The 24,898-nt window shown below is 44.6% G+C and overlaps 1 protein-coding gene across 3 annotated transcripts in view; it reads right to left on the minus strand.

Annotated features, from left to right (window-relative positions):
- The window catches only part of LOC125705787 (tumor protein p53-inducible protein 11-like), a 42,847-nt gene extending 37,450 nt beyond the window's left edge, over positions 1-5,397 (minus strand). For 2 of the 3 annotated variants that reach the window (XM_048972039.1, XM_048972040.1), the window contains exon 1: positions 5,212-5,397. The gene's annotated coding sequence lies outside the window, so the exon portion shown is untranslated. The remainder of the gene's footprint in view (positions 1-5,211) is intronic. The other variant, XM_048972042.1, reaches the window with a different exon arrangement.
- Positions 5,398-24,898: the final 19,501 nt, after the last annotated feature.

Consider the following 24,898-nt stretch of genomic DNA (forward strand, 5'->3'; position numbering starts at 1 on the left):
AAGCCGGATATTGAAACAATACAACACTATGACAAAGAAGTGCGTATTTGTGCATAAGTGCATATACACACACACACACATGCACAAAAAATGTGTAAACAGTGAATGAAGTCAGACAAGGTTTTGAATTCCAACAATGAACAAAAAAAAAACTATGGACTACTAGTCATTTTAGTTACATTTCAATTACTAATGACTGTCCAAACACACATGCGTCACAGTTGACTCTTTGCAAGCAGATTTATAGTAAAACCTGAAAGCTAACCCTCCACGGTGTGTAAAGGATTTCCCACAACACATACAGCAGCCGTATGTAGATTTATTCGTTGCTGACGATCTTGAATCTTGGAGTGCATATTTCTTGCAAAGTAAATATTTATTGGGATCAGCTTAACAAATGGGCAGAGCAACTAACAGTAATACATTTCAAAGGGAATTCATCATGGCAGTTTCTTTTTACAAGTGCTTGTATTCCACTATAATATTTATGTTGGGGGGTGTCATGCTGGCTCACGGTGTCATCCTGTTCCCTCACGTACCCCGAGCTCCCTGAGCGTGTCTGCATCTTCTCCCTATTTTAGCAGGTTCCCTGCCACAGTTTAAGAGCATGCATTCAGGTGAACTGGTCTCTCTACATTCCCCTTAACATGATATTGCGTGTATAACGGCATGACCTGCAACAGTCTAGTGCTTCCTGCGATGGGGTTCATGCATCCTACTACCATGTCCTAAGAGGAGAGATCGACCAATTTAGAGCTACAACAAATCAATACTCGCATCTTTTAAAATAAAATCTGACTATCATTAGAGCCCTGTTTGAGTACTGCACACTAGTTAAATGTCATATATTTAACAGTGCGCTAAAGATGTATTAATGAAGAGGGCACATTAGCGTTTGGTGGAAAGTGCAGGTCCAGAAAGTACAGATCCTGCCCAAGATTTTGTTTCAACCAACCAGATGAGCATGAAGAGTCAGAGTCACAGAGAACTCAACGGGTTGGTAGAAACAAAATCCTGGTCTGTATTTGTACTTTTTGAACCTGAACTTTCCACCTCTGCTTGCCAGTATATCATTCAACTATATATACATAGTTACCTTCAAGGTCATTGGTTATTAAATTAGAGATTTATGACATAAAATAACCGGAGGTACCAGTGCACATAAAAGCTAAGTTTGGTGTTATAAAACCGGATTATTTGGCTGTGAGGATACAGCTGCTAAGGTCAGTGAGACCATACTTCTGCAGATGATGCTCACTTTTCATAATTTAGATGTTTATGGTCTAATTGTCTGCTCTCCTCCCCATTTAGTTTAACATTCTACTGTGTGCTGGATCCCCCCAAAGAACAATTAATGTTACTATTAATCTGTAAGCATCTACCATCTGAGGCAAGTAGCCGTATCTTTGTGAGCGAGTCCAACTGAACAGTATCAAAACTTTGTTACAGTGAATGACTTTTTGAGCTTATTTTCAAGTAATACTACACACAGTGTGTGTGTGTGTGTGTGTGTGTGTGTGTGTGTAAGATGAACAAAAATGTATGAAAAATAGCAGTATTCATGGCTCCAAACGGTCTTTGTGGGTTCAGGAAAGACTACGGAACTCGGCATAATTAAAGTGATTCAAGGCCATTTAAGAAGACCGCACCACCTCTCAAACACTGTGTTCTTCGAAGAGAGAAGATCACCTGCTAAACAGCAAAAATATTAAAGTATCCTGAAAAGTAAAAAGTAGATTTCCGACAGGCACCATCTATGAACACCTCTGCCAAAACTGTTACAGGTAAAACGCTGACGATAAGACCCCCCCTCCCCCCCAATGCGGTGACACACAGACGCATGCGGACAAGACCACCTGACCCTGGGACACAAATTGCTTTATAACACTGAATCAACTGCAGATGAATGCAACTTGATTTTCTTTTTTACCAGCAAGGTTCTCTCACAACTAACCTAAAACATGAAAATCGAAACTGAACGAAGGGCAGTTATTGCGATCCGTGCTACTCCCCCCAGCCCCCTGAAATCCTGCCTAAATGCATACAGTCCCCATTATGTCCATCACACCCCCACCTACTCAGAGTAAATATCTGCTCCGGAGTTCCTGCACGCAGGTCTGTAAGGTGACTCACTGTTCCTCTTCATTTCCTATGGTGTCAGTCATTCTTTATTATTTACTGACTGAGCGATATATTTTTTTTTGTAACAACGTACACCGGTGGCCTGTAAAGCTGGGCTATCACAGGATAAGGATACAACCTCATCTTCTGGAGCCAAAATGCTAACCTCAGTACTTGGAACATCACTTTTATTGCCATTGTGCAGAATGCCTGCTGTGTCCCCCAGTACGCGGGGGACGGGGGGGGGGGGGTCTCCTCATCGCTCTGCTTCCTCCGAGAGACAGAGGAGTGCTGGAGAGGATGAACACCCACAGAAATGACCTTCTGTTCCACACCTGAGGAATACCATCTATGGAGACAGTTGAATATACAGTTGAAATGGATCTGAACAGGCGGTAGTGGGGTGGGGGAGGCCAGGTCCACTTCTGTGGCAGCACAATTTGGCTAGGAGGAACTTACGGGATGTCGATGTATTCGCTGGAGAGAATGAAAGTAAATATCTGGATGCCTCAGATAAACATTTTGGGCCCTAAGATTAAGAGCCCGAGTGCTGAAGCATGTTGTGTTTGGGTCTCAGACTCCAGGCCTGCACCCAGAGCTCTTCAGCCAAAGTCAGTGTCTGTCCCCGCCTACATCTCTGCCTTTCTAGCAGCAGCATAGATATCCACGCCATTTAAGAGCAGCATCCTGAATTAAGTATCACATGGTGGTAACCCCACCCCCACCATATCTGCTTCCAGGGAAACGCAGACAAACCTCATCAAAGTACGCCCAGATCCAGCCGTCTTCACCAACAAAGTGTCACATATAGCAGTCAACCATCTTTACTGATCACTATAGCAACACAGAAAGAAACCAAATCTGACATTTGCGACTTCCCCAAACAGCTCCCGCTATAGGCAGCCGCACATCGCAGCAACTTCTTATGGGGCCTTTAAAAACTACCCCGGGTTACGGGCAAGATCTGTCACTGGCTCAATCTGAGCGTAATTACGGTGAGCGACGGCGCCGCCGGGTAATTAAGAGATCGCTGAAAACAGAAATGCACATTAAAATGCAGCCCTTTCAGCCCTGACAATATGTCACTCACACGAGTATGTCCCGTATAATAACATACAGCTCATTTATTAGATTCAAAGCAGGGAAAAAATGCCTAAAATTATACAGAATGTTGTAATGGTTATTTATGGCAAACTATGAGAAAATAAAATAAGAAGCACAAAAATGGTAATGCTTTGCATTGTAAAATAATTGTAAAACAGGCAATTATTTGTATGCATCTTACACACGTAGTTGCAGAGTCTACTAGCATGCCATAAATCAAATATGCACAAGTATAAATGATCATCAAGGATATATCCGCGGAGATGCTCATGAGTGACACACCAAACTTCACTGGCCGGAAGAATCATCAAGGTGGAGACTCGGGTAATCAGTGGAGACCCGGCAGGGTCTCTCCCGCCGGGCTGGAAAGCGGCCGAGACCCCGGAGCTAAAAGCGTCAGCATCGGGTGGGAGTGCTGTCTAAGCTTTGGTGTCAGGAGAGACTGCCCAACTTCAAAGTAATAAGAAAGGCGGATTCATGCTTATCCACGGGCTGAGCGGCGCAATTACTTTAAAACGTCATGGCAATTTTGCACTCGGAAAAAGAAACCGATTGCAAACATTCATTAAGAATGGATTTATTTAGGAGCGCGGGCTCCAGTTTGAAATCAACAAGTGGTGTAAAAAAACTGCTTGTGTCAGAACATATATTTGACTACTGCTAGGCAATGCCATCCATGTTCATGCAAACAAAGCTGTGCGTCTAACATGCGTAGCTGAACAGGGGTACAACATTCACACGTGAAGCTATAAACGCCCTCCATAATAAAGCATTCATGCTTCGTGGACGGAGCCAGCTACAAGAATGATTAAAATGATCCGGGGGAAAAATGTTGCAACTCTCTATTCGGTGAAGGTGCCCTGGTTTGCAGTTCACCCAGGTTTCCTCATATCCCGTTACAAGGTTTTAATAGGGCGGGAGATACGGAGAAGAAGCGCTGTGCTGTACGAAGACTGCAAAAAAATACACTAACACGAATCGATGAGATTCCTTTAGCGACAAACTTTCTCCCGGAGAACAAATTAAACTAAATAAAAAATATATAAGTTAACAGTAGCAGAACTGTACCCTTGCATGACTGCATCGATATACATGTAAGATTCGGGGGGAGTTCTTTTCCACGTCATTGTGTAATGTCAAATATTTCAAAGAGGCAAGTTCCTTAAACAGTAATATAGTTACGAAATGCACGTCTAAAGATGTTTTAATGAATTATACAAATAAGCAGACTGGGCAGCAATGCAGGTAGATAAGCGCGTCTTGCGGTAATAAGTAAGTGTTCGCAAACGAAACGTTAGCAAAGAAACTTGCCGTTTCCGCTGTAAATGTTTAGGGTTGATAAAAGATCCGTCGCAGATGTTCATATATATGTACAGTTATTACTTGCGAATCGGTACCAACACGTTGCCGTCCTACATTTGTACGTAAGGCAGAAGCTTAACTGGGGATATATCCAGAGCCCAGCCAGGTACCTTCTACGCTTCCCATTCAATAATTTTATATCTCTTAATGTTTCACCAAAATAAATAAACCTTTAACACGAACAACTTTGTGTTTACGTTTAATACAATTTAGTGGATTCAGTTTTCGCAGATACGGCGTTGTTGATTTTTTTCCCAGCTCAGTTCTTCGGCTTTTTTGTTACTTGGTGCATTTCAACGCTTACTTGTTCAGCCTCCTCAAAACAAAAAAAAAATACTTTAAATAATCGTGCCCGACTAACCGGTTTTTCCGCAGTCCTCAAGTTTATGTCTTAACTGCAATTTCAACTTCTATGTTGTTTATGGTGCGCATTTCCTAGCAAACTTAATCAGGGAACCACACAATGAAGTGCGAGTTCATGATACACATGCCTGGAGAACATTCATGTCTACTGGTAGTCTGCCATCTAATTCTCTTTATAAACTGTCAAAAAAACCACGAATGCAACACAGTTTTTAAGGGATGGCTAGGCTTTCATCACATGAACGGGGAAAAAAAACTCACCTGCAGGCTTGAAGCACTTTATCCCACGAGTACCTTTGTTTTTCCTTCGGTTTTTATCAGTACGTGAGCGGATTGTGGCTCATATATTTACATCACTGGTTTAGCAAACATCCGAGAATTCGACAGATCCCACATGCTTTTACCGTAATGTGACAAATAGACTGAAAATTCGCGCGCGCCGCGCCTACCGTAATATATTGACTATGCACCGCCCTGCCCAGAGAGATCATGGATAACGCCTTTCATTTATGCGCCACTAGTGTATAATTAATGACCGACGGCATAATGTAATTGGATTTCGCTACGTTACGTTTTATAGTACATGTCATGCAGGCATTATTCAAACATTTATGAAAGTTTGATAGAAGGTAGTGTGCATTATTTTTCTCTGTCATTTTGCAACCTAAGGCATTTTTTCTGTTAATGTATGGGCAAATACAATTATACTGTACTTAAGCAAATGTGAATTTTACCAGTTCTAGTCATTTTTTCCAAAGACCTTTCAGTCCTCTGTGACCCATGATGCAATGTAGAAGTATTCAGTGCTTGTAATGGGGAAGCACAGGTACTGGTCCTGCCCTTGTTATTCAGAACCAGCAGATGTTGAGAGGTGCCAGTACTCTGAAGAGAAAAACAAGGAGGTGCTGTCAGAGGCACAGTGACAGGGCGGGCAGGGCAATGGCACGGAGCCCCACTGGGAGGGCCCCCCCCCTGAGGGCAGCCGATTACATAGTACACTGCAACAACAAATCTGCTTTATTGTATATTCTGTTTTTTCACACAAGTGAAAATAAAGGACTTGTGTTTATTAAATTCTCTTTCTTGATATCAGGGTTGTATTTAGAGATGAATGGATGAGGGGCGGAGTTTTTACTAAGGGGGCTAATAGCAAGCTATTCATGACATAAGCCAATAAATACACATGAGGCTAAAAAACATTTTAGGGGGGTTAAGGCCCTAGAATGGCCTCTGGGTGCTGGTACTGGGTACCTGTGAGGTCCAGCCTACTCCAGGCACTGAGAGTACTGTCACTTGACAAGTGATTGGTGTTCCATCTTGTTATTCTCCAGCTTCAAGTTCCAGTCCTTCAACTCTTTAATCTGGTGGTTTTAGTGTCCAGGTGTTGCCTTTATACTGTCCTGGAATTCTTTCCCCCTTTGCTCCTGGTGATGTTTCCTAGTTCCTGATCCTTAATTGGCTTTCGAGAATTCTGAAGCCCAGCCAATGGGGAAAGAGCCTCTTTTTGCTCGGTCGTCTTGCCTGATAGTGGTTGGGATTACATCATATTGACATTGAGCCCCTGGAAAGTAACACATCCTAAAATCACCGCTTGGTGCTTCTCCACAAACATAAACCCCAACCAGGCCAGAAAAGGTGAAGAGAAGCATGTAATGGTTAATTTCTCCAGTGTGAGAAACGTTATAGCAGCATTATATGCTATGAGGTCCCTCATTAACCTAAGTTGTGCAGGCAGAACCAGAGCTGACCCGAAACTGCTTGGCTATGAGAAGGTCAGAATTACCATAAACTGCAGCTATTCAAGGTATAGAATGCAGACTCTCAGCCGCACCAGAGCAGTAATATCAGTGACCCCCGCCTGAGGCCCACATGTCTCCCATCAATTTCCTCCATAGTGATAGCGGTGGGAAACGGGTTAATGGGAACGCCACACTGGTATGCCAGCTGCTCATCAATAACGTTCAGGAGGGACCTGAATCTACAAACACAGATGTGGAAACACCTGTTCAGGAGACAGAAGGGTAGCACTTCCCCACTGTTGGGGGAATTCCTATTAATTCTGAGAGCCTTAGAATCTTCCAGGCCTGCAGAGCAAACCACATGGTGGAGACCAGACCCACCACAATATAATCAGAGGTGTTGCTCCAATCAGGGAGTGCGCTCATATCTGGATGGATTTCTTCTGCTGCTGGATATCAATCAAGGCTTCTTGCTTGGCACCGGTTCTCTTGAGCTACTCGAAATACCGGATCTATTAAAAGTCACCCAGCCTTCTGTGACTCCCTAACTTTAAGGAAAATATTACCTATTTATCCAAAAAAACTCCTTCATTGGCCCCTAGTGAGAATGGGGTGGATATTTCATGCACCTGCAACATATTACCAATAAAATAAGTCTTCTTCTTTCTCTAGAGTGCTGGAGAGGCAGAGAGAGTCTTCAAAGAGACTAAATGCTGCATGCCTTCCTTAAGTTATAACTCCTCTCTTGTCGCTTTCTGTTGGTCCCTCATTAAAGTCAAAATGATGGTTTTGGGGTCTTTAATCTGCTCTCAAAATTTGTGGAATAGAACAGAAAGGCTTCTCTGAATGGACAATACACTTACTCATGAAGTGGTTCTGGAAGAAAATGCACATCCCGTTCGGCACTAGCATTATGGGAAACATTATTACAACAGATTCTCACATATACTGAATATAGTTGTGGAAGCATTTTTGTTTCTTTTGGCCAGACAATTAGTGCCTTTGCTTTTGTTTCTGTCATTTTGCAAAGTTTTTCCTTTTCAGTATTAGGTCACTTTTTGTCATATTTTTCCATTCATTACTTCTATGGAAAATTATCACGTACTATAATAGATGGAACTGTTACCATTTCTATTCATATTTTCCAAAGGCTTTTCATCTCAAGTTGGCTTATGTTTTCTCTTTAATGTTTAAATACCCCAGAGAATATTATTGAAGAGCTTTGACTTCCTTGAAGATCCTGATATTTAAACGTGAGTGAAATACATTATATTATACTATATAAACCAATTGGCTGATCAGTCTCCACTTAACTATCTGCTACACTATATAAAATGACTCAACGCTTTTTTGGTGTTTCTGTGGAAACATTAAATTCTAATCAGTCTGAAAGGTCAACACCAGCTCAAAGGCAGAAAAGCAGTCCATGGTTAAAATAAAAGGATAATACTCCTGTGCTTGCAGTCATTTTCATTGAAAGCCATGACTAAAAATATCACTGCATAATGTATTATGGTTGAGAACAACAGGTTCTCAGATGTGCATGAGTGTCACATCTCCTGCTAAATAGCCCACATGGCTCCTTACCCACCCCAACCCCCCCCCCCCCCCAAAACCAACAGACTTCCCACCTGAACCCATGGAATGGTGCAGTCTGAGGAGAAGGGAACTTTTGAACAGGACAAAAGACAAGGTGATGCAACTGTGCAGCAAGTAAAGGGGAGACACTCGGTCTCCTACACACAGGACTGTGAATAGCGCTCCTTCCCCACTGGCCAATCACACTGCAGAATGCAAAAGGAGACTGCAATAAAAGAACTATGACTATGTTAAGCAATTACAAACTCATTTAACAGCATGACAGGAATTCTGCCCTTAACTGTTAGGAGGACATTCTATTTCAAAAACAGACAAATTATTAATAATTCAGATGACTGGAATGGCAAAATATTCAGAATAAAATGAGAGCATGAACACTCTGAGCTGAACAAAGGAGAGAGGACACTGGATTCTTTCTAAAAAAAAATTGTGTGCTAGGCCTTCTGATATCATGCCAAGTGATTTAATATTCCTGCTGAGCACGGCGGTTAGGAAGACGGAGCTTGCAGACCACTCGCTGGGGAGAGACACTTCCACAGCTGCAAAATCTCCACGTTCATCTAATTTTGAAATATGCCCGATGGCTACGGCCTGTTAAACATCACTGAATCACTAAACCCCCCCCCACCCCACACACACAGGCATCGTTTATTTATTCCTATTCCTTCTGTGGATGCACCAGGCCACTGACATGCCAGGTTGGCTTGTTTATTGACAGCTGAAGTCTTGCCTCATGTGCGCGGACACGGCCCACGGGCAGCACTAATCGTTATATTATCTTCTTTTTTTTGGTTAGTCTGCCTTTCTGCCTTGAGGACAATTGCTGATAAATACCATGAGGTATTTTCTTTGAATTCGGGCCTCTTGGTTCTGAGAGACGTGAATATGAGTGATGGTACACACTTATTTATACACAAAATAATACACACACATTGAAATACTGATATGCATCCACAAGAACGCAGACCTAAACAGGAGACCACCCTTTACATGGAGATCTCCATGTTTCCAACACCAAAGCAAGAGCAGACGTATGAGAAATCAGTATCATATGTAACTTAGCACATAGCTGTCAAGGACATTCAGGATGCAACTGTATTCAGAAAAGCAAAGTACTTCCGTAAGGTTTGACTAACGTGAAGCACGTGTTGCTACTGAAGTAATCAACTGAAAATTAATGTTATTAATACTAGAAGCGAAGGGCAGGAGGGCGATGCGTTGAAGAGGTCACACTCAGAGGAGAAGAGCGAGAGAAGCCGCTTCTGTTAGCCAAAAGGGGGTCACATCTCAGAGTCAATTAAAAGTAAACACTTGGAATAACAACATCAAAGACACAGTAAAAGTACCACAAGGCTTGTCTCAAATCTCCCGAAATTACCCCAAAGCCAGGATCATTTTATTTTTCAAAAAATTCCATGACCAGTGTTTGCGTAACGTAAAAATGTATAATCAAAGATATTCTGCATAAATATGCTTTTTAGCATAACAATATGGGGAACTATAATTATATGATAGACGCAGCTAGAACACCCAGCTTCTAAGGATACATGTCAAAATAACCTCCTGCGGGAGGCTAAATCAATACCTAGGTGATGATAAGAAGATTCACAGGCTCCCATAGACAGTGGAGAGCTTGTGTTCCAGACACTAAGTGTGATATTACAAGCTGCATACGCACATAGCACAATCTATGCCTCCTGTCACCACTTTTCCCCATTGGGAATGCTTGTACATTAGCACCAGTCCCCTGTTCCAGTCACAAGTCTGCTTTGATGATAGCCCCAATCCCTCTGAGCCATCCCTCCCAAAAGGCAACAGTATGCAGTTTCTCTGGGCCAAAAGCACAGCACTTTGTGTCACACTGGTGTTCTTCTCCCCCAGACGTCTCGCTTGGTTGCCCATTTGAGAACCTTCTTGCTTTTGTCTTCTTTGCTCACGACTGCAGCAGATACCAACGTGCAGATGACCTGATGGGTAGATGTGGAGCAAGCCCACGTGATCCATCTCCAAAGCGTGAGACAATAGGCAATAATTCTCAGGTGTGTTTCTGAAGCTTATTTGGAAAGGTGGGCAGCGGAGGGATAGGCAACAGCAGAGGTGAGTGGGTGAGTGTCAGGCAACAGGGTGGACAAGTGATCACTCAGACAGGCAAGCGTCTGCGAAGGGATCAAGGCAGCGGCAGAGAAGGATTTGCAATGGGAGAGGCAGGCAACACCAAAGGTAAATGAGCAGCAGAGAAGACAGGCGGGGGAATGGAAAGACAAACATGCAAAGGCACAGACAGGCAGAGAGCATGAGAGACGGGAGAACATTATTCACCCAGCCATACTTTTTCCATGAACATTAACTGGGACAAAGTGATTCGCGGTACCATCGGGAGGGGGAAAGAAGAGGAGGTCCACAGGCAGTCACCCGTAGGCGTCCCAGCAAACACGCGTCACATAATCAAATAGTGTCATCTCACCATGCATCACAACAGATCCCATAGGCAGTGTGCAATTCTGTAAAACATTAAGCCTGGAAAACTGAAAGTGATGAAAGCCTTTAGACAAGTGGCTAAAATATTTAATAGCTCGAATTAATCATTTTAAAAAGGATGAAAAGTGATTATGTTATTGCACTATCTATATAAATTTACTCATTTAAATTAATGGCACTGTCAGCAGATCTGAATGAAAATGTGTTACCTGGCCTTCCCTCCTGATTCATTCAGATCATTCAGACACTACACTCCTGCACAGGGCCCTGGGTGACACATCAATTACTAATCAAATGTCCCATGAGAGCCTGGAGACAGCTCTTGTCCATACAAGGTAGTTAGGTCGCCCCAGTGTCCACCCAGTATTTTTCATCCACTGGGAAGCCCTAAGGGAAAGAGCTTCTCGCCAATGGGGGGTTGTTCTTCTCAGAAATAGCCTATGAGAGGCTTAGTGACAAAATCACATGGCACAGCACGCCAGAATTTACTCTTCCTTTAGAGATATTAATCCATCCATCCATCCATCATCTCCCGCTTAGTCCGGAGTCGGGTCGCGGGGGCAGCAACCTCAGCAGGGAGACCCAGACTTCCCTCTCCCCGGCCACTTCGTCCAGCTCCTCTGGGGGGATCCCGAGGCGTTCCCAGGCCAGCCGAGAGACATAGTCTCTCCAGCGTGTCCTGGGTCTTCCCCGGGGTCTCCTCCCAGTGGGACATGCCCGGAATACCTCCCAAGGGAGGCGTCCCGGAGGCATCCTGATCAGATGCCCGAGCCACCTCATCTGGCTCCTCTCGATGCGGAGGAGCAGCGGCTCTACTCTGAGTCCCTCCCGAATGACTGAGCTCCTCACCCTATCTCTAAGGGAGAGCCCAGCCACCCTGCGGAGGAAACTCATTTCGGCCGCTTGTACCCGCGATCTCATTCTTTCGGTCACTACCCAAAGCTCATGACCATAGGTGAGGGTAGGAACGTAGATCGACTGGTAAATCGAGAGTTTCGCCTTTTGGCTCAGCTCTCTCTTCACCATGACAGACCGATGCAGCGCCCGCATGACTGCTGACGCCGCACCGATCCGCCTGTCGATCTCCCGCTCCATCGTTCCCCCACTCGTGAACAAGATCCCGAGATACTTAAACTCCTCCACTTGGGGGAGGACCCCATCCCCAACCCGGAGAGAGCACTCTACCCTTTTCCGGCTGAGAACCATGATCTCGGATTTGGAGGTGCTGATTCTCATCCCAGCCGCTTCGCACTCGGCTGCGAACTGCTCCAGTGAGAGCTGAAGGTCACGGCTCGATGAGGCCAACAGAACCACATCATCCGCAAAAAGCAGAGACCTAATCCTGAGGTCACCGAACCGGACACCCTCAACGCCCTGGCTGCGCCTAGAAATTCTGTCCATAAAAACTATGAACAGAATCGGTGACAAAGGGCAGCCCTGACAGAGTCCAACCCTCACCGGAAACGAGTCCGACTTATTGCCGCCCATGCGGACCAAACTCTGGCACCGGTCATACAGGGACCGAACCGCCCTTAAAAGGGAGCCCGGTACCCCATACTCCCGGAGCACTCCCCACAGGACCCCCCGAGGGACACGGTCGAATGCCTTCTCCAAGTCCACAAAACACATGTAGACTGGTCGGGCAAACTCCCATGAACCCTCCAGAACCCTGCTGAGAGTATAGAGCTGGTCCACTGTTCCACGGCCAGGGCAAAAACCACACTGCTCCTCCTGAATCCGAGGTTCGACAATCCGGCGGACCCTCCTTTCCAGGACCCCCGAATAGACCTTGCCAGGGAGGCTGAGGAGTGTGATCCCCCTGTAGTTGGAACACACCCTCCGGTCCCCCTTCTTAAAGAGGGGGACCACCACCCCGGTCTGCCAATCCAGAGGCACTGCCCCCGATGTCCACGCGATGCTGCAGATGCGTGTCAGCCAGGACAGCCCCGCAGCATCCAGAGCCTTGAGGAACTCTGGGCGAATCTCGTCCACCCCCGGGGCCCGGCCACCGAGGAGCTTTTTGACCACCTCAGCGACCTCCACCCCCGAGATAGGCGAGTCCACCCCCAAGTCCCCACACTCTGCTTCCATATCGGAAGGCGTGTTGGTGGGATTGAGGAGGTCTTCGAAGTACTCCCTCCACCGACCCAAAACGTCCCGAGCTGAAGTCAGCAGCGCACCATCCCCACCATAAATAGTGTTGATGCTGCACCGCTTTCCCGCCCGGAGCCGCCGGATGGTAGACCAGAATCTCCTCGAAGCCGTCCGGAAGTCGTTCTCCATGGCCTCACCAAACTCCTCCCACACCCGAGTTTTTGCCTCAGCGACCGCCAAAGCCGCATTCCGCTTGGCCTGCCGGTAGCTGTCGGCTGCGTCTGGAGTCCCACAGGCCAGAAAGGCCCGATAAGACTCCTTCTTCAGCTTGACGGCATCCCTTACCCCCGCTGTCCACCAGCGGGTTCGGGGATTGCCGCCGCGACAGGCACCGACCACCTTACGGCCGCAGCTCCGGTCAGCCGCCTCCACAATGGAGGCACGGAACATGGCCCATTCGGACTCAATGTCCCCCGCCTCCCCCGGGATATGGGAGAAGTTCTGCTGGAGGTAGGAGTTGAAACTCTCCCTGACAGGGGATTCCGCCAGACGTTCCCAGCAGACCCTCACTATACGCTTGGGCCTGCCAGGCCTGGCCGGCTTCCTCCCCCACCAGCGGAGCCAACCCACCACCAGGTAGTGATCGGTTGACAGCTCCGCCCCTCTCTTCACCCGAGTGTCCAAAACATGCGGCCGCAAGTCCGACGACACGACTACAAAGTCGATCATCGAACTGCGGCCTAGGGTGTCCTGGTGCCAAGTGCACATATGGACACCCTTATGCTTGAACATGGTGTTCATTATGGACAGTCCGTGACGAGCACAGAAGTCCAATAACAAAACACCGCTCGGGTTCAGATCGGGGGGGCCGTTCCTCCCAATCACGCCCCTCCAGGTCTCACTGTCGCTGCCCACGTGAGCATTGAAGTCCCCCAGCAGAACAAGGGAGTCCCCAGGATGAGCGCTCTCCAACACCCCTTCCAAGGACTCCAAAAAGGGTGGGTATTCTGAACTGCTGTTTGGCGCATAAGCGCAAACAACAGTCAGGACCCGTCCCCCCACCCGAAGGCGGAGGGAGGCTACCCTCTTGTCCACTGCGGTAAACCCCAATGTACAGGCACCCAGCCTGGGGGCAATAAGTATGCCCACGCCCGCTCGGCGCCTCTCCCCGCGGGCAACTCCAGAGTGGAAAAGGGTCCAACCCCCCTCAAAGAGCCCAAGCCGTGCGTCGAGGTGAGTCCGACTATATCTAGCCGGAACTTCGCAACCTCGCGCACCAGCTCAGGCTCTTTCCCCATCAGAGAGGTGACATTCCATGTCCCTAGAGCTAGCTTCTGCAGCCGAGGATCGGACCGCCAAGGTCCCCGCCTTTGGCTGCCGCCCAGATCGCCTCGCACCCAACCCCTATGGCCCCTCCCATGGGTGGTGAGCCCATTGGAGGGGGGACCCACGTGCCTTGTTCGGGCTGCGCCCGACCAGGCCCCATGGGTGTAGGCCTGGCCACCAAGCGCTCGCCATCGAGCCCCACCCCCAGGCCTGGCTCCAGGGGGGGGCCCCGGTGACCCGCGTCCGGGCAAGGGAAAACGTGGTTCCAATATTTTCATCATCATAAGGGGTTTTTGAGCCGCGCTTCGTCTGGTTCCTCACCCAGGACCTGTTTGCCTTGGGTGACCCTACCAGGGGCATAAAGCCCCAGACAACATAGCTCCTGGGATCATTGTAACACGCAAACCCCTCCACCACGATAAGGTGTCGGCTCCAGGAGGGGTATTAACTGAGATATTAACTGAAAGTTAAATGTATGGGAGTGATTCAAGGGTTAAAAAATACCACTTTGACAGTCAAGAAAACTGGTTGTGTGAGATATGACGTCTTTTGCTTGCGCTGTCTCATGGTCCATGTCACGTTTTGCTTCAGTAGACAGACTCACAATAGAACCATATACATAAAAGCAGAAGTAAGGTTGTAGGAATCTAACTGAACCATTGATATCAAATGACTCGACCTCCCATCATGGGCTCGTGGGAGTTTTACTTACACAAAAATGTTCTGAGGGCAGAATGATAAATGATTGATTCAGAGAAATAACCAATCAGATTGTACCTTATCTAGTTGCTTTGACCCACCTCCTCTGCAATCTGATTGGTAATCTCTCTGAACAAATCATTTGACATTCTTCCATCAGAACATTTTTGCGTAAGTAAAACTCACCTGAGCCCATAATGGTCAGCAGTCCCCACAGTACACCTTCCCTTCCATCCCATAATAGTACCTCTCTTCACCTTCGATGCAATGGACCGTGCTCAGCCCCAAGTGCCTGGGTTGAGAATGAAGCTCATTTTTACACAGCAGAGCTACAAGGCATTTACAAAGTAGATAATCAGGCCAGAAACTTAATTGCCTTTTGGTTACGTAATTTCCGGGAATGGCGGGTAGATGCTGGGATGTATAAAACAACAACATTAATGTCAGCGTTTAAAGTGCATCTGTAAATTGAAAAATGCTCAATACGGATGAAGCCACCATCTAATGTATTGTAAATTAAATTCAGATTTACTTCATAATGTTACATTAGTAGTGTCGCTTTTATTTTAAACTGAGCCAATAAAGGCTAAATAAGACCCTGTCAAATACCTCTTTGAAGTGAAGTTAACACGGCATGGGATAAACATTTCATCCTTCCGCTTTCTTTTCAGCCATTATGGTCCCTTTGTTTTGGGTCTAAATTAATTTCCTCCTTCCTTCTGCAAAATGCAAAATGGCTCTTCGAGGAAGTGGGTCCGTATTCTATAAGCAATTAATGCCGGTGGCTAATCCATGAAAGTCCTGTGGCCGCTGCGGTGCCTGGACCGGCTTCTCGATCTCGCCACCGCTGCCTCTATCGTGTCTTAATGCCGCGGCACCCTGTGTAAGCCGCCGCTCGTGTCTCACGAGGCCCTGACTGAGATGATGGGATGGGAAAGATCTGACATTACTGTCAGTCTGCGAATGACCTCAATGGGCATCCAACACCAGACCATAAAACAGCAGATGAACTAGGCTGGCAATGACAAGAAGATTGATAAAAACAAACTTTAAATCTAAAACTATTCAAAAGTTGGTCCTAAAGTTATCAAGAGGCTATGATGTATGTGTGACAACACCACACATCCTTGTCTATCTATCTATCTATCTATCTATCTATCTATCTATCTATCTATCTATCTAGATAATGTGCATATCATTAGTCTTCCTGTCTGACTGTGCTTCCTGGAATAGGAACCCATGACCATGTAATGCAGTTATAGTAGATGGCTGCATATTTTCAAATTATTCTCTCTTTCTCTTATGGGCGTAGGAGTTGTTTTGTAAGGTCCAGCATGTGGTCGGGAAGACCTGGACCCCCAGGGTTTCCTATAATCTGCAAACCTTGAGGAGGTTCAGGCTAGTGTTCCTGCAGCAGTGGTTCTCTTCCACCATGCTGTTTTTCAAAACAAATGATAGCAGAGCTGAGAAGCACAGGGCACCTTAGCCCATTCTGCCTGGTAGTGCTGTATTTAGCTTGATGGCAGCCCTGTAGGTCTGTGGGACACAAGCCAGAATTCGAAGCCCAGGGAGAAGCCTACAAACCACCGTCAGGAAAGTCATTTACTTCAGCCTGATTATTAATCTTGCCAATTACACCAAGTTCACAGATCCTAGAATTTCCACCTGCTGGGAATTCTTGGAAACCACACCATTAAATTGCCAATGTATTCAGAGTTGTGGGCACAAATGACAGATTTTATTACATGAAAACTTTGAAGTTTTGTCTAACTAAAATGGGACTAATCTCTGAATGTCACGATACCTTGTTGTTAGCCAAAGGCATAGCATGTTTTACTTTTAATCCTTAAATATAAATGACTATCTGATAAATGTCAGCCAACCAGGTAATCACATGCCTGCTGGACAGAGGTAATATGTATGTGTATGTGTGTTTGTGATTTTTGTACAATGTCAACATAAATTTTTGACACACACAGGAGGTAAGAGCAGACTAGGAATTTTTACATGTAGATGTTCAGCAAGGCGTTTTATCCTTTTACTTACTAACTGCTTCTGTCTTTTTGAAACCCTGGGGGCTTCCGGCCTGAAAAAGCAGATCACTGAAACCAAAAAAAATACTACTTGACTTGTGACTGATACTACATATTGTTTAATGTTGTGAAATGCGGGAATCTTCACGTCCAGATGGCCTCCATCTGAAATCCCTGAAGTCAGCCAATCAGGTGACCGGGAGCTTCACTTAAAGGTACAGCACCTAAATAAAATCCGATATACATTTTCATCCTAAACACTAAACACAGATAATGAGCAGAAGGACAGCGTGTAAGGCCCAGATGATTTTTGCTGTGACCTGTGGACTTTGCCATGCTTGCGAAGATCAATCTACCGCAGGGGGTCTCCAACTCCGGTCCTGGAGAGCTGATGAACCACACCAGTTCCTGGTACTTACCTGAGAACAAGTGTGGCTCATCAGAAGCCAGGTAGGACAGAAAACCTACTGGATAGTAGCTCTCCAGGCTGGGTCTACAGGTATGATTCACAGCTATTTTTGGGAAAACCTGCGTAATTCATGTTTCTAAAAAGACGCAGTCATAAGAGATGAAATCTGCTGAAACAATTTGCTTAGTGATTTGTTTTCACACTAGTGTTTTGTTTTCTATTCGTAGTTTATTACTTTCATTATTTAATTACAAGAAAGGGGGGAACCATGAGCAAAGGGAAGCCCACTCCAATTTTTGTTTTGTCATTTGCATACAGACAGCGGTGCAACAATAATGACATAACTGCCTGTAAGGTGTCTCCTTCCAGAACTTCCCCTCCACTGAGCCAAATAAGAAGTCAATATGTTTCGTTGGTGCCCCGAAAGCAAGATTATTAGCTTGCCAGTTACTGAGAAACACAAGGTAAAATAACTATGTGATTAGGTGCAGTCCTATCATCTTTCAAGTATACGTTGTCTCCCCAGGCTCTAGAAAATACCAGCCAAGCACTCACCGGTTGAAGGCACCATTAACTACACTTTCAGAAGACATGGTGTGACCTGTGTTTCTGTAAAAAAAAATGCAGGAATTACCGAAGTTTCTGTGTACGAAATGATAGGAATTTGTTAAACCGCTTGGAAAAACAATAACAGACAACTATATCTTAAACTAAAGCCATTTGCTCTACTCAAGTTTATTTGTGCTTTGTCTTCTCAGCTTGAATTTGAATCAATATACCACGCAGAGAACACAACTGCAAGCAAGAGAGCGTTGTAGAGCATAATATGGCCGTATCAGGCCAAGTATCAGGATGCTGAAGCTGATAAATACAATTTAAGATTTAAGCGGGATGAAGCGTGTTTTCATGGTGCTAATTACAGTCTAGCTGCTCATTTGTGAAACGGAACAAACTGTCTCTGAGGGCATTCTTATATCTATAAACATTTTTTTTCAAATCCATCTGGCCACTTAGGATGGGGACATTATCTGTGGTTTTGTGCATGGTGCTGTTTTCCACAAAGTTACGTAAGCTGAGGTCTTACCTCAGCTCGGCTTTGTGAGACAGAAAATGTAGAATGTGTCACGGGGGGTCACCAGGGCTGTTTTAGGAGGACTTTAGCCATAAAATAGTCTTTAGCCCCCCCCCCCCCAAATTAGTTTAAATACTGTGTTCTCATTCATTTTTCATTGAAAAATCAAAAGAAGCTTAGAGAGTACAAATTCAGTCATGCGATGCTGAAATGTAATAACCAAATATTTGGAGGCAAATCCAATAACTGAAATGCAACTAAATATGCATGGTGAGATTCCCCTAAAGCGTTAGCAAATAAGCCTCTGCAGAAGCATGCTGTGTGTCTCAGACAACTGGATACTCAGACTGAGAAGAAGGTAAGCGAGCCCCAGAATAACATCCAGTGCACATTCCATCTGTCCCTAAATTTTTACCAACAGCTGGCCCAGCCAGTGTCTCGGTGATCCAGAAGCCAGGGGATCTATGTCCAGGAGCACATTTGGCTTAACAGGGTAGCGCGGCCCTCAGCAGGACGCCTGGTGCTCTTCATGTGTCAAGATTATCCAACAGAAAAATTATTGATTTTTTTTTCATCAGAGTACAGTCGTCCCTCGGCACCTGCAGGCACCAAAATCCACGGATGCTCAAGTCCCTCATGTAAAATGGTGCAGTATTTGCATATAACCTATGTACATCTTCCTGTATAATTTTAATAACCTCCAGATTACTTGTAATACCTAATACGTAAACAGTAGTTACGCTATATTGTTCAGGGAACAAGGACAAAATAGAACTTTCTGGGATGTTTTTTTCGATCCATAGTTCATTGAACGAAGGGCTGACTGTATTTCAGGACTTGATTAGATATACATTTTACTGGAATTCAAAGAAATGGTCCTTTGGGAGGAGAGAAGAGAAGCAGGAAGAAAAGCCCCAGATGAACCGGGGGGGGGTGGGGGGGGGCTATGTCAGCGACAGTGGGGGATGCAGAAGCAGCAGCCCCTCCTCCCACGTCCATGTTCCACCTACTAAGCAAATATCAGCAAAACAATGCAGTCGATCGTAGCTTGTCTGACCTCTTTAAACAATGCCTAACACAAGCATGTTTTTTTACAGTGATTTTCAACTAACTCATTTAAAGGTTAGTCAGCCATGGCTGGAGCAGCCCTCTGGTATATTTGGCAACTTCCGGGGGGGCATTCAGTAAAATGTACCGACGGTGACCATTCAGCAAAATATTATCCCCATAAGCCCCTGTCATGGGTCTATCAGAGACTCCTATGTTCCTGGACTGATCCCAGTCCAGCCCTCTTATAAGTTAGATGGTGATTAAGTCCGACGACACACAGGACAATGCACAATGTGTACCAGGAGACTTGCACACATTTTGATGCAACTTACATCACCACCACACACATGGGCATGGGTCAGTGTGAAGTATGAACCAGGCTTTCTGTGGGGTGCATAAGTTGACACATCCCCCATCCCCTCCCCCCTCCATGGGGGCCTCAATGTGCCACAAATTAAAACTCTTTAACAATTTAATTTTTTGTCTTTGAACTTCTTGATTATCAAAAAAAAGAGAGAATGTCTTTATGGCCAAACAAAACTAGCATAACCAGTGAAAATGGTATTTTTGAAGCTTAAAAATATTAAATATTGTTGCTCTCTGTCACATTTTGAAATGTGGAAATCTATTATAATATTTCTTTTTCCAGGCTATATCAGGAACGCAGCCTCGAATGCTTGGGACCACGAATGTTCCCATTGCTTGGCAACATCCCACTAATGATTAGAAATGTATTCTTCGGCATTGCAGATATTTCATGGATACTCGGTGAGTATGGAGGATCTCAGTTCTGGGAGAAAAGGAGATTTTCTAATTTCCCACATTGATGTACAGACATAGCGGCGTGTGAGGGTGTACTATAATAGTAGAGAACAGTATAAAGAGTTTCCCTGGGGGAAGCATTATGTCATCTTCTTTTTACAGGATCTCTAGCATCATAATAGATGCAACAACACAATTCCAACTGTATCTCTAGTTACGTAATAGATGCGACAACACCATTTCAACGGGGAAATGCCAGGGGTTAGCATCTTCTTAACCCCTCCAGATCATGTTCTATGGTTGGAGAGTCACTGCCAAAGAGTTGGACGTAAATATCATCCCCCGCCTGTTGAGTGCCAAATCCTTTCACCGCTGACATTTTTACATTCGTGGACACTCTCCCCAGCACCAGCAGACAAAAGACAGACCCACCTTTAGAAGTTCCTAAGAACGTCAAAACGTTTGATTGCCTGAATGCTCCAACCCCCCTCCCCCCCCCCCCCCCGCCCCCCAAACGACCTCAAGGGCTACTGACCAATCAGTCTTTGGTTTCTTTTGTCCTCCTGTCCGAGAAAAATCTATATTTCACACGCTGCCCTTAGCGTTAGAAATGATCATGTGATCGTGTTTCCCAGAGATCTGTCATCATGCTGGGATTGTATAAGATTTACAGATTTAATACAGATCCAATATGGGGATGACACATATGATTAAAATGATTTCCCTCCTGTCTCCAGTGGAAAAACATTTATTTATCAAGTGCGGCAGATATCTAGAATGTTCACACATAAAATAAGAAAAGCTGAAATAGAAAACCCATACATGTATAAGGGTACTTTTGTACACCTGTATGTAGTGCATATATAATGATATATACCAGTATATCCTGTATTTTGCACACCTGAATTTACTGTAGGAATGCAGGAATGTGGTTGCAACATAATCATTGGTCGAAAGGATGTGTAATGTTGAAGTTAAGAGTAGACATGTGCATGTATATGGATGCATATAGAACATGCTTGTAAGGCTTCTCTAGCTTATTTCACAAGTAATTTCCCTTCTATCGCTCCACAGTTTTCACTCTGGAGCATAGGCTGTGGCTGCCCCTGTTTAATTGTACTCATAAATAATTACAACATTTAAGCTGCTGCTTGCATGCAATTAATTTGGGAGTTGCACTACTCCCAATGACAGACTGTGATTATAACTTGGCTCTGGCTGGGGGGGGCTGAGCTTTTTGGGCCTGTGTATGTATGCCTGAGGGAAGTGGAGAAAATGCAGTGCAGAAACCCGGAGTAGATAGCCAGCAGAGACATGATGTTTAGTGGAGCACGTGAGCATGATACGCAACCTTGGCCATCTCTCACAAAATATGTCTCGCGGGAGGTGGCATGTGGGCCCGGCGCAGAAAGATGGCAGCATGCTGACCTGAGAGAGGTCTGCCTGAGGTCTCTCTGTCTGATGCCTCTGCATTGTGAGAAGTGCCAAGAGAGAGACAGATGGAGAAGGAAAGCCAGAAAAAGAGAGATTAAACAGAGAAGGGGAGAGAGACCACCTCTGGTTCCCGGTTGCTGTATGCTGAAGCCTCCCGCCCCCCCCTCCCCCCCCAAACCCAACCACATGCTTACCGTGCGCTACCCTGATCCATGGTGAAAGGTCAGCTCTGGTTACCATAGAGGTGTACAATTAGAAAATCTGGGAAAATAACGATTTGTCAAAGCACAAATCAATAAGTCCATTAAAGGAAAAGGACCTCAAGGTCTCAGTTTACGAATATCTTGTATCCAGAACTCAGCAGAATATGACATCACAATGCCCTTCTTGGTGTCTTAAGTTGACTTCTGTAAGGGAACTCGAGAGAACGGCACAGGAAGGTCAGCCCGCCGCCCGCCTGTCTATACCATATTTCTGTAACAATTCACTTGATTGTCAAATGAATAACAAGCCCTTGAATGGACGTCGAACACGTACACTGTAAAAAAGACAATTTTTTCAGAATTTTAAACTGTTTTATATCAGTCAATTTGACTGTAATTCACATTTTTTTCCTGTTATGTTAAATTACAGAAATTTTTTTATTAAAACTACATTGCATAAATGTATATTTACACACAGTTTGTAAAATAACAGAGAAATCCCTTCAGTGAAACTGGGCAATTTCTTTTCTGTATTTTTACAGAAATTAGACTTATGGTTACATGCTTTATCTGTAAAATTTAAATGTTTTTACTGTACCAACATGTGCTGTTGTTTTATTAAAGCACAACAGCACTTTTTTGTGGTTTTTTTCATTCATTAACTTTAATTTTGCATTCAATGTATATAAAATCTACATTGGTTAACCGTTCTAAAACCTGGTGCACATTTCATTCTTAAACATATATCCACCACAATTGTACTGTGTTGTTGTATATATATATTAAATGGTTTGTGTAGAGTTAAGGTTACAAACATTACAAAAAATAATTAAAATTTTGATAATATGGGGAATGTACGAGTCACCGAATTGGTATTTAGTGTAATTATATTATTAAATAATTACTCATCGAATGCTTAATTCCGAGTCGGCAAGTAGATAAAAGTAGATTGTCATAGCTCAGTTTATAGCGTGTTTATCTTAACATGAACAATCAGGAGCGTTTATATTGGACTTAAAGAGATTTATAACTTCTACATTCACAAAAGGTCTATACTGTGATGGACCGGACGCTTCCGGTCGCAACTGGTTTCAAACTTGTGCGCATACGCAGAGGTCAGTGGAAGGCTCTATATTTCTGTTTAAAGAAATAAAAGGTTTGCAGATCAGAACTGATGGGATCATCTGAGAATTAATACAAGAAAGCGCTACGAAGTCAGAGAAGGACTAAGACACATATTAAGGTATGTATATTTAGACTTTTTAAATATATGCTTTGTTTGACAGTGTTGCCACCAGGCACATATTGCATATGCACCGATTGCAGACGAACAGACCGTTGGAAGTCATAGAAGTTTTAGATTTGAATGGATTAGATAATTCGCCAAATAATAAAAGCACAGCTAAACTCAGTGCATGATGTGAGTGAGTGGTGTGTGAGTGTGCCCTGCGATGGGCTGGCCCCCCATCCTAGGTTGTTCCCTGCCTCATGCCCATAGCTTCCAAAATAGGCTCCAGACCCCCCGCGACCCAGTCGGATAAGCAGTTTGGAAAATGGATGGATAGATGTACACAAGAAGAATTTTGCTATCTTTTAAAAACTTTATGCTGTCATTATATATGTAAAAACCTACTTAATTTGTCTGTATATCCATCCATCCATCCATTTTCCAAACCGCTTATCCTACTGGGTCGCGGGGGGTCCGGAGCCTATCCCGGAAGCAATGGGCACGAGGCAGGGAACAACCCAGGACGGGGGGCCAGCCCATCGCAGTGCACACTCACACACCATTCACTAATATCATGCACACCTACAGGCAATTTAGCAAGTCCAATTAGCCTCAGCATGTTTTTGGACTGTGGAGGGAAACCCAGAGGAAACCCCACGACGACATGGGGAGAACATGCAAACTCCACACACACGTGACCCAGGCAGAGACTCGAACCCAGGTCCCAGAGGTGTGAGGCAACAGTGCTAACCACTGCACCACCATGTCACCCCTTTGTCTGTATATTTGATATTAAAAAGCGTTTCATTATCATGATATTACAGTGATCTGTGTTAAAACTGCTGCATTTTTTTGTGATACAGCAGTCACATTCTGTTAATTTGCACGCTTTAATTGGTATTTTTATCGTGGAATTTCTTAAATCCCAAAAACTTTTTAGTATTCTTCCAGTAATGATCTGTTTTTTACCAGCTTAAATCTGAATATTAACAATTTTTTGTGGTACAAAGAAGATTTTTCTTTTTTTTAAATACAGAGTTTTAATGTTATTTTACAGGAATTATTTGTATTCACAGTACTGAAAAAATGTTACTTAACATTTTTTTACTGTTATTAAATTTACAGTAAATTCAATGTTTTATTACATTTTTTTTCTGACACCTCTGCTGCCAGAATTTCTCTGTTTTTTTACGATTTTTTTTTTTACAGTGTAAGTTTGCAAGGTCTCCAGGCTTCTGTCAGAAGATGTGACTCAAGGAGACATGAAACAGTGTGACTGATTTCTGGAGAACTCATTCATACTTTCCATAACAGGATGGACAGCTCAAGGTGTGGTTCTTAAACTTCTGAATGAGAAATTGCAAAAGAGGCTAACTAACATATACAACGGCTGACATTTCTTCACTCCTTTTATTAAGAAGAAACCATTCTGCTGATTGTGAGAGTACTGCGGCAGTTTCTGGGAGCTGTCTGAGGTACTATGTTGGCACTATGTAGTCAGATGCGCAGAAAATAAACTTCCAGAGATTAGAAACACTGTATGGTCTATCGGCTGCCACCAAATAAATAGGATCCTGTCTTTGTTCAATGTTTCACTGCCCAACCCACGCAATATAGAAACAAAGAGGAAGAGAACGGGAGGCTTCGCTTTGCCGGGGACCGCCTGCCACACACCTTGTCTTTGATGTTCCAGGCTTTTCACCACTGCTTCCATCAAATGGGCGGGACGACGTCAGGCTGTGAAAGACAACAAGAGAGACGAGGTGCCAACAAGAGATCAGGAAATGATAGCAACAGACAGGGACAGCCCCGAGGAGCGTAG

Source organism: Brienomyrus brachyistius, chromosome 13 (assembly GCF_023856365.1).
Source record: "Brienomyrus brachyistius isolate T26 chromosome 13, BBRACH_0.4, whole genome shotgun sequence".
Lineage (NCBI taxonomy): Eukaryota > Metazoa > Chordata > Actinopteri > Osteoglossiformes > Mormyridae > Brienomyrus > Brienomyrus brachyistius.